Source organism: Vigna umbellata, chromosome 5 (assembly GCF_029865625.1).
Source record: "Vigna umbellata cultivar VRB3 chromosome 5, Vumbellata_1.0, whole genome shotgun sequence".
Classification (NCBI taxonomy): Eukaryota; Viridiplantae; Streptophyta; class Magnoliopsida; order Fabales; family Fabaceae; genus Vigna; species Vigna umbellata.
In genome coordinates, this window is record NC_142169.1 from 55,436,646 (window position 1) to 55,449,125 (window position 12,480).

The 12,480-nt window shown below is 29.9% G+C and overlaps 1 long non-coding RNA gene across 1 annotated transcript; it reads left to right on the forward strand.

Moving 5' to 3' along the window:
- The first annotated feature begins 275 nt into the window (after positions 1 to 275).
- LOC148198661 (uncharacterized) lies at positions 276 to 2,145 on the forward strand. The gene is made up of 3 exons (XR_015786828.1): positions 276 to 371; positions 473 to 567; positions 2,058 to 2,145. It is a non-coding gene; the product is annotated as an uncharacterized LOC148198661 (long non-coding RNA).
- Positions 2,146 to 12,480: the final 10,335 nt, after the last annotated feature.

Sequence of the window (12,480 nt, forward strand, 5' to 3'; positions counted from 1 at the left end):
CTGAAACCGAGTCATATCATTCTCTGCAACATTAAAAACGCACATGGCTTCACATGTACACCCGCCACGTGTTGCAGAAGAAGCTTCCAGTTCAGAATTTAGTGGGCACGTGTCAGCTTGGGGTACGTTCGCTCAAACGAACGTGAATTTCACAAAACTGGATTTCCTAGAATTCTCTCTCTTACCTGCACCACTCATCCTCTTCCTCAGAACTCAAATCCTTCATCTTCTCCAACCTCTCTCTAGAAACCTTAAAACTTCTATCTACTGTTACTCATTCATCTCTTCTCCGTTTAACATTCAGAACCGTAGGAACGTTCCTTACGCCGTGAACTTCATTTTGGTCCGAACAACTTCAGATTCTGTTGACGGTAAGATTTCCAACTCATAAGCTCGTTTTTGGAATTCCTTCGAACCCAGATTCAGTTACATGCAAGGGCTTAAATTGATATCGTTTACGTTTCTTTGGTAGACTTAGTTGAAGAGAATAAGAAAGATCTTGGAGGGTAGAAAACCATAAGTTGGGCAAGTCCAAGTGATACTATTAGAACGAACACTGCTATCCAGGTAAGGGAAGCTTATATGTTTAATTTATACTGCATGTTGTATGATCTGAGTTGTATGTATGAAAACTATGAAGTTTGAGCTGTTATGAACGTTCTCTGATATCGGATATGATTTCTGGGTTGTTGAACTGTATGTTGGTTTGATACGTATGAATGATGGATGAATATTGTAATGTATGAGTTATTAATATGTTGATTGTTGAATGTGAATTAATCTGGAAGTGAAAGTTATAAAGTTCATAGACTTGAGAATCATTTGAAGTATAAAGTATATGTTAAAATGTTGAAATCTGGAAATTTGTTAAGTTTGAGAAATCTGAAACTTAAATCATCCCCTTTGATAAATGACGCTCGTCATCGTACGGTCTTAGACTGTTCGGTTTCCCTTAAAATCACTTAGAATGGAAATCTTTCATTTGGAAAGAATTCTGATCGAGATCGAGCGTCCCCATTTGGATGTCTGAGCGTTCGTTCAGCTCAGCTGTTTATAAATATTTGAAACTTTATAAATACGTAACGCTCGGTCTTTAACCGAAGCGTTCGCCCTTATAGCGTTCGGCCTTCTGTCGAACGTTCGTTCTTAATAGCGTTCGGCCTTACGTCGAACGTTCGTTCTTGATAGCGTTCGGCCTTATGTCGAACGTTCGTCCTTAGTAACGTTCGGTCTGATACCGAACGTTCGTTTAAATGACGCACAGTATTCTACCAAAGCGTTCGTCCTAAACAGCGCTCGGTCTTATACCGAAGCGTACGTTCAAAATAGTGTTCGTTCCAACATTTGAATATTCATCCCCTTACGTTCGTTCAAATACTGGCATCAGTTCATTTAATTGGTCAACCAGAGAGTTACGTCCGTCCATCCAGTACTGTATTTGGACGTTCGTCCTATCTTCTTCAAAGGACTGAACGTTCGTCTTTTTGTACTCTTAAAGTTAAAGATGAGATTGATTATGAATTATGATAAATTACAGTGCGAACGTTATATTAAGTGATTTATGATTATGGAATTTAAACGAGCGTTCCAAGGAGGAACGTCTCAAATATGTGGAATATTGAATTGGTAAAGTATGACTGTGGTTAGCTAATGCTGGCTTGGTCCATCCTGATATTCCGTGATACTCATCTTCACGTAGAAGGGGGTAGTCATGTGTGGGAATGGCAGGAGGTTCTATTCCTTAGGGGTACTTTGGATAGGGCTAACCTCGAGTGGCAGCTGTTGAGTGTATCCCAGTTACTACATCACTCGGGTGCAAGGACGCCTGTAGCTACATAGTTCATACAGTCCGGACAGTCGTCTATTATATACTTATAAACTACTATGATGGAATATGTTCAATTGTATGTTGAACGTGTGCATTGAAATGTTGAATGTGTACGTTGGATGTTTGAATTAAATATTATAAGCTTACCCTTTCGTTTTTCCTTGTGTTGTCACTTGTCCATGTACGTTCGTCCTGTCTTGCAATGACCATCCATTGTGGATGTGAGCAGATGGTGGTACGTCCCTTGAAGAAATGCTGGAAGAAGAAAATTTAGAAGAAGCAAATCTGGTGCAAGTGGAAGTAAAGACCGAGCCTTAGAGCGCTCGTTTAAATATTAGAGTAGTTTGAACGTTCGGCTATGTATTTTGTAAAGCCGTTCGTCCTAATTATCTCTATTTCTGTTTGAGCGTACGCTATTTTTATTATCCAAGCCGTTCGGCTTTTAAACTCTGCTTTATTAATGTAAAGACTGCTTATTTACTGTTAATTGTAATTAATTCTAAATTATGGTAATTACTATATTTTGGGATGTTACACAACCCATTAAAATAAACGATACCCCTATTGTTACCAACGCTAAAACATGTATAAAGGTATTCATTTAATAATATAATATAACAAAAAGTATGCAAGATATACTTAATAAATATTTTGGATAAATAAAAAACTAACTTATACGATCACCATAAATTTTAGAAAATCCGAATATAAGATTTTATATAAAAATTAATTTCAACATATTAAAAAAGTAATTTATTTTATAGCATAAAAGTACATACGAATACGTTTATCTAAGTAAAATAAAATCTGAATATACAGTTACCTAGGTCAAGTTGTCATGGATAAAGAGCACAACACAATGCAAGAGTTTAGACAACATGATTGAAGGAAGACAATCACATTCCTCCATGGCTAATTTCAAAGTTTTAATGTTTTCATGCTATATATTGAAATCAAAAAGAGCAAGAACAATTTCCTTAGAAAATGTTACTCTGAACATTATTGTTAAGTATGACCTATAATGTCTGGAAAGCAGTCTCCATGGCATGCTCTTGATGTTACTCTGAACATTAGCTAGTGGAAACTAAAGAAAAGAAAGAGGAAAAAACACAAAGAAAAGCAGTCTCCATGGCATGCTCTTGATGTAGTGAATTGACCCTTCAACATGATTTAACATACGAAAACCTTTTTTTTTTCTAACCCTTTCTTTGTGTGAGTGTGCACGAAGAAAAAAGGGTTAAGAAAATGGTAATAAGCAAACAATACTTTTTTGTCTCACTAATGAGAAACAGAAGTTGGTTATACATCGTTTCACATTATCAAATCAAGTTGAAGAACACCCACATTGGATTCTCCTTTTATTCCGTTTTCTATGCCTTCCACGGCTCAATCTCCACAAATCAATTTCCATTTGCTTTTCAAAGTATTACTTTTTTATTCGGTCAACATTTTTACGTTTTTAAGCTTTGGGTCAATTAACCCACGATTGCGTCCTAGTACATAGACTTATATTACTTCTATAGTCAAAAATATCTTTTTTTTAAATAAATTAAGGTATATAAAAAAATTCTTTTTGTGTCTAGAAAAATATAATTCAATCTTGTTAGAAATTTTAAATAAGATGAATTTATAATATGTAAATGCATACAAGCTTTACATTTCAAACTAATATTATAAGATTGAGTTAGATTTAAAATGAATTTTTTAGAGAAATCTTGTATATAATTATATATGTATAAGTGAAGATATATGCATATAATGTCAATTATGTTACTAAAATTGTATTCTTCGTTTGTTTAATGATGACTATTTTGAAAATTGTGAATTTTAGAGGGAGATGAAAATCTCGATGAGTAGTCACTTACATTCTCCTATAATAGAATAAATAGATGAGACAAGCTGATTAATGAACAAAGTCTCACGAAGATAAATTAAATTAAAACAATGATTGAAATCGCACAATCTTTTTTGCTTTGTGGAATTTATAAGTAACTAGGAATATCTCAAAATCGTATCATTTTTAAAGATTTAAAGATGATTAATTTATTAAAAAATGAATTTTAAATGAATTTTGAAAACGACATGTCTTGTTTTTAAGATCAGAAATCGCTTTGTTGAATGAGGGAAAAATCTAACAATAATAGAATAAAACATTAAAAAGAAAAAACCAAACTAGGTAAAGTCTATGGAAAGCAATTATGAACAATCAAACTAGATAAGGTTTGCTAATTAAAAGTGCATTTGTTTGTAATTATTTTTAATAAGAGAAGTTAAGAAAAAATATTTTAGTGATTTTCTAATAAGCTAACCTGAAAACTTCTAAAAATTATATAAGAGTTGTCACATAAAGTATTTGCTTAAAAGTTAACATTTGATCAGTAAAATAAAATTAAAATTAATTAATAATTGAATTCTTTTAAAAAACTAAGTAATTATATATATATATATATATATATATATATATATATATATATATATATATATATTAATCACAAAAGTAAAATATATTTTATTATATATAAAAAAGTTAAATTTTACATCATAATACACACAATAACTAAAATAACAAAATTACACATAAAATAATTACATAGTAACATAATCTTATAAAATGTGATCATAAAATTATAATAAATTATCAAAATTAAATTTATAAATTGTCTCTTTCTTGTCTTAACTATATATTATGATTTTTTTTAACTCAATTCATCTATCCCTTATTGTAACATTTTTTAATCCCCATTAATTTGTTAGAGTGAAATAACTTCTATGATTTGTCACATTGTAGTACTATTTTTTCATTATTTTAAAGTGTTTTACTTTTATTAATTTACTCACTAAATATTTAAATTTATTTAATTAACATTAGAATATCAACGAAATTTGGTTCTAACTTCAAATCTCGTATAAGATGATAAATAAAAGTACAAGTAGTTTTTGAAAGACCCATTTGCATATTTAATTAATAGTTAATGATGACTGTCTCAAAAAAGACACATGTGAATATAAAGAAAAACGTAGGTAATGACAAAAAAAATCAACATTAGACTTAGTAAACTTATTCTATCTATTCAACTAACTTTTTGAAAAAAAATGTAAGACATTGTTTCAAATGTGTGTGTATATATATATACACTTTTATATGTTATTAATATAATATTTTAATCGATTGAATCAATGCTTTCTTTACATAATTTTTAATTTATATTGAATAACATTAACATGGTACACAAATATTTATTAATTATAGTAATTTGCATCTTACTGAAAATTGACACATTATATAACATGAACTTTGCATATATTAGTAATAATGACAATGCAGAATGGAATCCTAGGGTTTTTGATTAAAAAAGAAGAAGTTGATCTAACTATTTAGTTTAGTTTTGCATTAATTTTGAAAAACTAGTTTAGGGATTAAATTGAAAGAAAGAAAGAAAGAAACCCTTATTTGCTTCATATAATCCAAAAACGCGTTGCCGTAAATTTGAACATTACTGGGTGACATGACAAAATGTTGATTATGACAATAACATTGAAAGATGGTAAAGTAATTTGGTAATTAAGGAATCTAAATTTTTGGTTTTGGACTCAAAAGATGTGATTAAACAAACAAACTAGTTAATAAAAATTTTGTTTGGTAAAAAGTTACATTGAGCAACCTCCGTTGTAAAAGTGGTTGTCATTTAATGAATAAAATACTATATAATAGTTGCATATCATTGTACAAAATCTTCATTCACTCCACTTTAAACCTAAATCAAAGTGCAAGTGGCCAATTTTTTATTCTTAGATATAAAAGTATGAACAATCAAAGCCTTCACTTAGTTTTTTTTTTATAATCTTTTCCCTCATTCCAAGGTGTCTGTCTGTGACACATTATTATACACACGGCACTACTATTATGATAATCACAAACTACAGTATACAGTATATATATATAACAAAAATAATGGATATACACCAAATGTCAAATGATCATGTTAGATATTAATAAATAAATGATAATAATAATAATGGACTATGATTAAATTTTGAAAAACAGTATTACATTTTGAACCGATTTAAAAACAGCTTCCCTTTTATTTTTATTTTTCGAAAATGATGATAAACTTTTTACATCTATATATTTTAAAAAATGGAATGCACATTATATTCCAATTCTTAAAAATGAAAAACTGATTTATGATGATAATCCATTATTTGTGTGATGGAACAATATTGAAAAAGTAACCAAACCTTTTGTTAAGAGTTCTACATGATTATAATAAACGTATAACTAAATAACATTTATATCAAAATGTACGAAATAAAAAAAAAGATTGATATTTGAATACAATTTTTAGCATATCTCTTAGGTGTGAAGGTTGATTAGAGTTAAATACCATTTTTAAATTTTGTTTAGTCTTGGAACTTGTGAGTTGATGGTTTGTATAGGGTTGGCTTAAAATGTTTTAGAAAAAGAAAATCTGGAATGATATGCTTTGTGTTGTTGTGTGCGAGGGTTTATGTTGGTTTTTGAGTGATATTTACGGTTTAAGCAATATTTTAATATTGTAGTTATTTATGTCCAGATACAGGAAACTTATAAAAGTATTGAAATTATAGTTTTATCAATAATATTATGCTCTTAAATATTTAAAGCACTCATCACATTTAATAATTATTAATTACTTCAACTCAAAATAGTATAGGTTGCAAAAATGGTGGACATAACAACCTCAATTTGTTTTGTCGTTGGTCAACATAACCTGTTTTAATTTGTTTGTCGTTGGTCAGAAATGAGGTCCACTGGATAGAATCCTGATCCACTCTCTAGTTTTTTGCAAATAATAGGAAATTATACAAAAATTGAAAATTGAATTGTGTTTTTAAAATTGTGGTTTTTCATTTGTATTGTTCATATGTATATATCAAATGATAAGTAGATGAGTATAAGATGATAAATAAAATATTTTTACAAATTTAGTTTTAATTTTTTTATCCTTTTGTTTGTTAGATTAACGATTATACGTATGTAATATAAAAAATTAAAGAAAAAATTATTTAATAGTTTTATACTATCATTCAATTGTTGACCAATTATTAAATTTTACTAAATAGACTAACACGGTTTAAGTATAATCAAACATTTTTATACTTTTAGTTATATTCGGCTGATTTATTTAAGTATTTTTTAACTTAACTATTTTTTCACAAGTCAATTTTAGTTTAATCAAGTAATTTTTTAACAAATCATTCCTAATTCAAGACAAATACAATATTTAAGTATTCAAAAGATTATAGTTTTTGCTCACTAAAGATTGTAGTGTCTTTCGACATATATTCAATAGTTATACTTTTTTTATTAGTTTGCTAAGATGACATAAACATTGTTCTTACAAAACATTGTTCTTTCACTTGAATGTCTTCTTCTTTCTATTATCATTTGTCGAGTTTTTAAGTTGAGAAACATTAAATGCAGGCGTCATGTAGCATTAATTTCTCATTCCTTCTTTACACAACTTTGATACATTAGATTTTTATCTTCATATGCATAACTTTTTACTTCTTAGAGTAATAAAGGTGCACATCGTACTAGGCTTATAGTTGAACTAGAGTTGACATATATTGTGTCATATAACATTGACATATATTTCAACTTTAAACTTGAATATCAAGAGATATTTAAATGAAGCTTGGACATTGCATGATTATCTTAACAAGAGATGGTGAAGACATTCCCTACATCACAAACTTAAGCTTTAGGAATATTCCTTTACCTACCAAATCTATTGGAATGTGACATGGTGGTTTATCATCTATCAGATGAACCACAAACAAATTCATGATATAATTCACACAAATCAGATGTAGCTTATTCATGTTTTATGCTTTATTGTGTTTAAACACACAATCAAAACAACAAGGTGTTCAAATTCCACTCTAACAATTCTTTTTGAATATTAATTTTTAATTTTTAAATATGTATTGATAAGTGTCTACGTTCCTTAATTTGATATATGTTTTTGCACTTAATGGATGACTTTTTTTTTTCATTTTTTAGTAAATTAGATCCCTTAAGCTTAGAAACACAAAAATATGGTCATGAGAATTAATTAATTGTGAATTTAATGATTTTTTTTATGAAAATGGAGTACTCTTTTAAAGATAGAAGGACTACCGCAGCTAAGTGCCAAAATTAGTGTTAAGTGCTAAAAGGTGGTTAAGCAAGATTCAAACTTTTTTCCTTCATATAGGAGTAGTGATTTGGACGCTAAGTCATGTAGTAAACCTTTATGAACACCAAGATCACCAAGATGAGGAGCTGAGCCTAGAGAAAACCTTTCTAGCAAAGAAAACTCTTAAGAAAACCTCTACAGTTGAGCGTTGTAGGCCGATGTTCAGCACTAATTTTATTCTTTATAAACAAAGAACTAGTCTGATTCAGAAAATTACTGTTTGGAAAATAATGTAAAAGGAATGTCAAGGAGGTGAAGAAGGACATTTGGATCAAATAGAAAGATGATTCAAGTTCGTTCTTTTGCTCTCAAACTCCATTCAGTTGTAAAAAGATAATTTATCATTACAATGAGTAGCTAATTTTTCTTGTATCGAGATTGAATGAAACATTTCCTATTCTCTATATTGTTTTTGAATTTACATATATACATAAGCTTTTATTTAGTTCTAATGATTTAATTCTGTGGTTGAATGTTTAGATGTACTGATCACCCATCTTCTTTAATTTATTTAGATTAAGATTGGAAAATTAATATTAAATCTAAGATTGAATTAAGTCATCTAATATATTTATTTAGATTAAGATTGGAAAATTAATCTTAAATTTAAGATTGAATTAAGTCATCTAATATGTTTGAATGCAAAAAATATATTTGAATATGTTAGTTGAATAATAATTTAACTATGGATTTTATTATAATGATATGATTAATCAAACACTATGAAAAAAAAGAGATATGAAGTTCATTCAAATAAATATTATTGAATATTATTTTCAACAAACCTTTATAGTAAATCATTATTGTAAGGATCGAGAAAATTCAGAGAAAGTGGAAACCAGGTGTATGCAGCTGGTTGGACCGCACGGTCTCGGTGGTAGTATATAAGCGAGAATTTCAAAATCTCGTTCATTCTCTGCATGCAGTTCTTCTTTCCAAATTTCTGAATTCTCTTTTCTCCTCTTTCTCTCTACAAATTCTCTCTAGAAAGTCTCACTTTTTCTTCATATGATCATCAATCAGGTCGTGTCTGATCCTTCCTTGTGCCAAGAGCTTCTCTTTTCACCGATCAAGTTGCTGTTTTGGAGTTAGTAAGTGCACTTCCCTCGTCCTTTGAGGTTCCTGCATTTTCTGTTACATGCAAGCACTATTCAGCTTGCATGTGTTCATCAACTACTCCTCTGAATATGTTTTCTGTCTTTGATTCTCTGGTTGGTTACTTTTCACCGATCAAAAATTTGTAGGCTGCTTTAGAAGTTACTTGTGGGTTAGGCAAGACTGTGGAAGTGTAGAATTTGTCTGGTTTATTCGAAGTAAGGGAAGCTAGTAAATTAATTATGTTTTTCTGTGTTTGGAATTTCTGTTTGGACGTTTGCATGTATGAATAATTTGAATGTTTGATTGAAATTGTGAATGCTGGAACCTGTGAACGGTTTGGAGTTCTCTGCATCAGTGTTCGGTTTGTTATGGTTTGGAGGACGTGAGTATGTGAAAATGAGAATTTGGGGTTAGGAGTGAATTTAGTCAGTGAGAAGAGTCGGAGCATGTATAATTGAACTTGTTAGAACCCCTGAGTCTCTATAAAATCTATAAAAGGTAGAAAAATGGAGTTTTGGTCATTGAGTTGTTGATTATGCAGAATTTGGAGTGAAATCTGGTATGAGACTCTTTGGAAGGATGTTAGGAAGATTTCGGTATCCTTGGATAGGTGTAAATTGGTATATGATTCATGTAGAAAGATTAGAAGTTGGGAAAAATGTTTAGTTTTGGTAAAGTCTAGCGTGCTCATCATTCTGCAGAATTTCTGCAGAATTATGCAGAAAGCTGAGCACGCGCTGTTGACTGCTTGGCCATGCGCTGATTGACCGTTCAGCCATGTTCAGGTACTCGGTCATTAACTGGGTTCGGTCTCTTTAGAGTCTTACCCATATTCATGACCGTTCAGTCTTAGGTGGGTGGGTGATTTCTTAGTAGTGCTCCGTCTTGTACTAGCGCTCGTTCTGGGTAGTGCTCGGTCTTGTACTAGCAGTTATGCTAGTGTTAGCGCTCGGTCTTGTACTAACAGTTATGTTGGTGTTAGCGCTCGGTCTTATACTAGCAGTTATGTTAGTGTTAGCGCTCGATCTTATACTAGCAGTTATGCTAGTGTTAGCGTTCGGTCTCTTCTAGTGGTCGATCTTTAATAGTGTTCGGTTACTTCTTCTGTTCTATTAATTATGGACCGTTCGGTCCTATCCTTTAGGTAGTGAGAAATCGTTCAGTCTCCAACGTTCACAGAGTCCTCAGTTTTATGAATGATGATATGATTGTGAAAGACATTATATGTTAAATGATGAGGATTATGTTTTACGTACTATGGAAGAGAATTCAAGGGTGGAATGTCTCGTGGATAGTTATGGAATTGTAAAGTATGAATGTGGATATCATGCTAAGCTGGTGTTTATCCTGATATTCTATGATTACTCATTCTCAAGTAGAGAGGAGTAACTCATGTGTGAAAATGGTAGGAGGTCCTTTAACCTAGCGTATTGAGGTAATTTTCACTAGACTTACCTTGTGGGGTAGCTTGATGGGTGTCTTGCTGTTTCACCACCACAAGTGCAGAAACATCTGTAGCTATACATTCATACAATCCGGATGGTCAAGTTAGGTGTTCGGTCTAGACATGAGTATAGCGTTCGGTCATAACTACTTGTGTATTCGGTTTTGTTATGTTGTAGTGGAGAAATGTATGTATGTGTATATAATTAAATTATATTAGCTTACCCTTATTTCCTATTTTGTCCATGTTTCTGTTCGGTTTTTCTCTTGCAATGATCACCTTTGGGTGTGAGCAGAGGCAGAGGAGTGCTCGGTGGAGCAAGCTTTGGAGGAAGAAGAAAAGACCAGCCGCTTAGTAGTAGTTTACTGTTAAATATTATTGTTAACAGTGGAGTATAAACCGGTCGATTAGGTACATAGTTTTTGGAATAGTATAAGACTCTTGTAAAGTTTTAAATTTTATGATTACTTTGTAATAACTGTAAGGTTAACTTTATTTCCAGTAACTATTTTATTATATTATTGAATGATAACTTTATATAATTTTATGTTATATTTTTGGGATGTTACTTATCAGTTGTAACAAATATAAATTTTACACGCGCATCCACGCGCATCCACGCACTTGTTATATTATTTCATTATAATTGGTAATTTAAACTTAATTTATAAAATTTAATAATTTAAGTTATAATATCATAACATCTTTCAAATAATACAATATAAAATGTTAATATTTTGAATAATTTTTTCATTTTAACTTTTAACTTGTAAAAACAGAGACTAACGGTCCAGCCTATCTGGTTTTGTCTGTAAGGAGTCCAACCAAAATGGGTTCACAAATTGAAAATGTCAATCCACACTTTTAAATTATTTTTAAATTATTTGTGTCCCAACTTATTAGTTCAATCAGATTTATCATCCAAAATAGTTATTTCAACTGTAATATGCAATTTTAGTACATGTTAATTCAATAACACTATTTTTCTCAAATATATACATGTTACATATATAGAAACTTTTCTTTAATCCAACCGATATGCATTTCATAAATTTAATTCAATTATCAAAGTGAATAAATACAACTTACCGTCACAAGTTAAAAAGCAACTTGAAAATTCCAAAAATTCACTATAAGATTTTTCACAACTATATATGGAAATAAATACATGGGTAAAACTAAATTTATTAATGGATTTTATAATTTGAATTATCAATGGAAATATCAGTCGATTATGAATATGGCGATTAAATTCGTTAATAAATTTAAATTTATATTAAAAATAAATATTTTATTTGATAATATATTAGACGAAAAATTTTTTCCGTAAACTCTATTGATAATTTATACTTTTTATTAGTAAAATAAGTGAAAAAAAATTCATCAAATTTTATGAATTTTTTTTTATAAATTAAGAGAAATGGGTGAAAAAATGAAGAAAATGAAAAAAAAAAGAGAGTATGAGAAATGAAAGTCAATGACATTAAAAAATGTGTGACGACGAAGTTGGAAGAGAGAAGTTATACGAAAAACAAAATAAATTATTTTACATATGCCAATATAAAATTCACACATTTTATAACGACTAAAATAAAGTATTTCAAGTTTCATAAAGAGAAAAAAAAAATAAAAGTAAAAATAAAAATTCAGTAGCTTTACAGGAACTAAAATTCCCATTATAAAAAATACAATGAAAAAGCAATCTTATATATGAAGACAATTAACTTTCTCTTGTCCAAAAAAACAAAATACAATCTCATAGAAGCAAATTAAGAACTATAGTCTAAATGAAAATTCATAGAAGTTACATCATCATAAAATAAATGAGATGCATGCATGCAGTTTGATGATTGTACATTTTGCATGGGGATGATGCATGCATGCCCAAC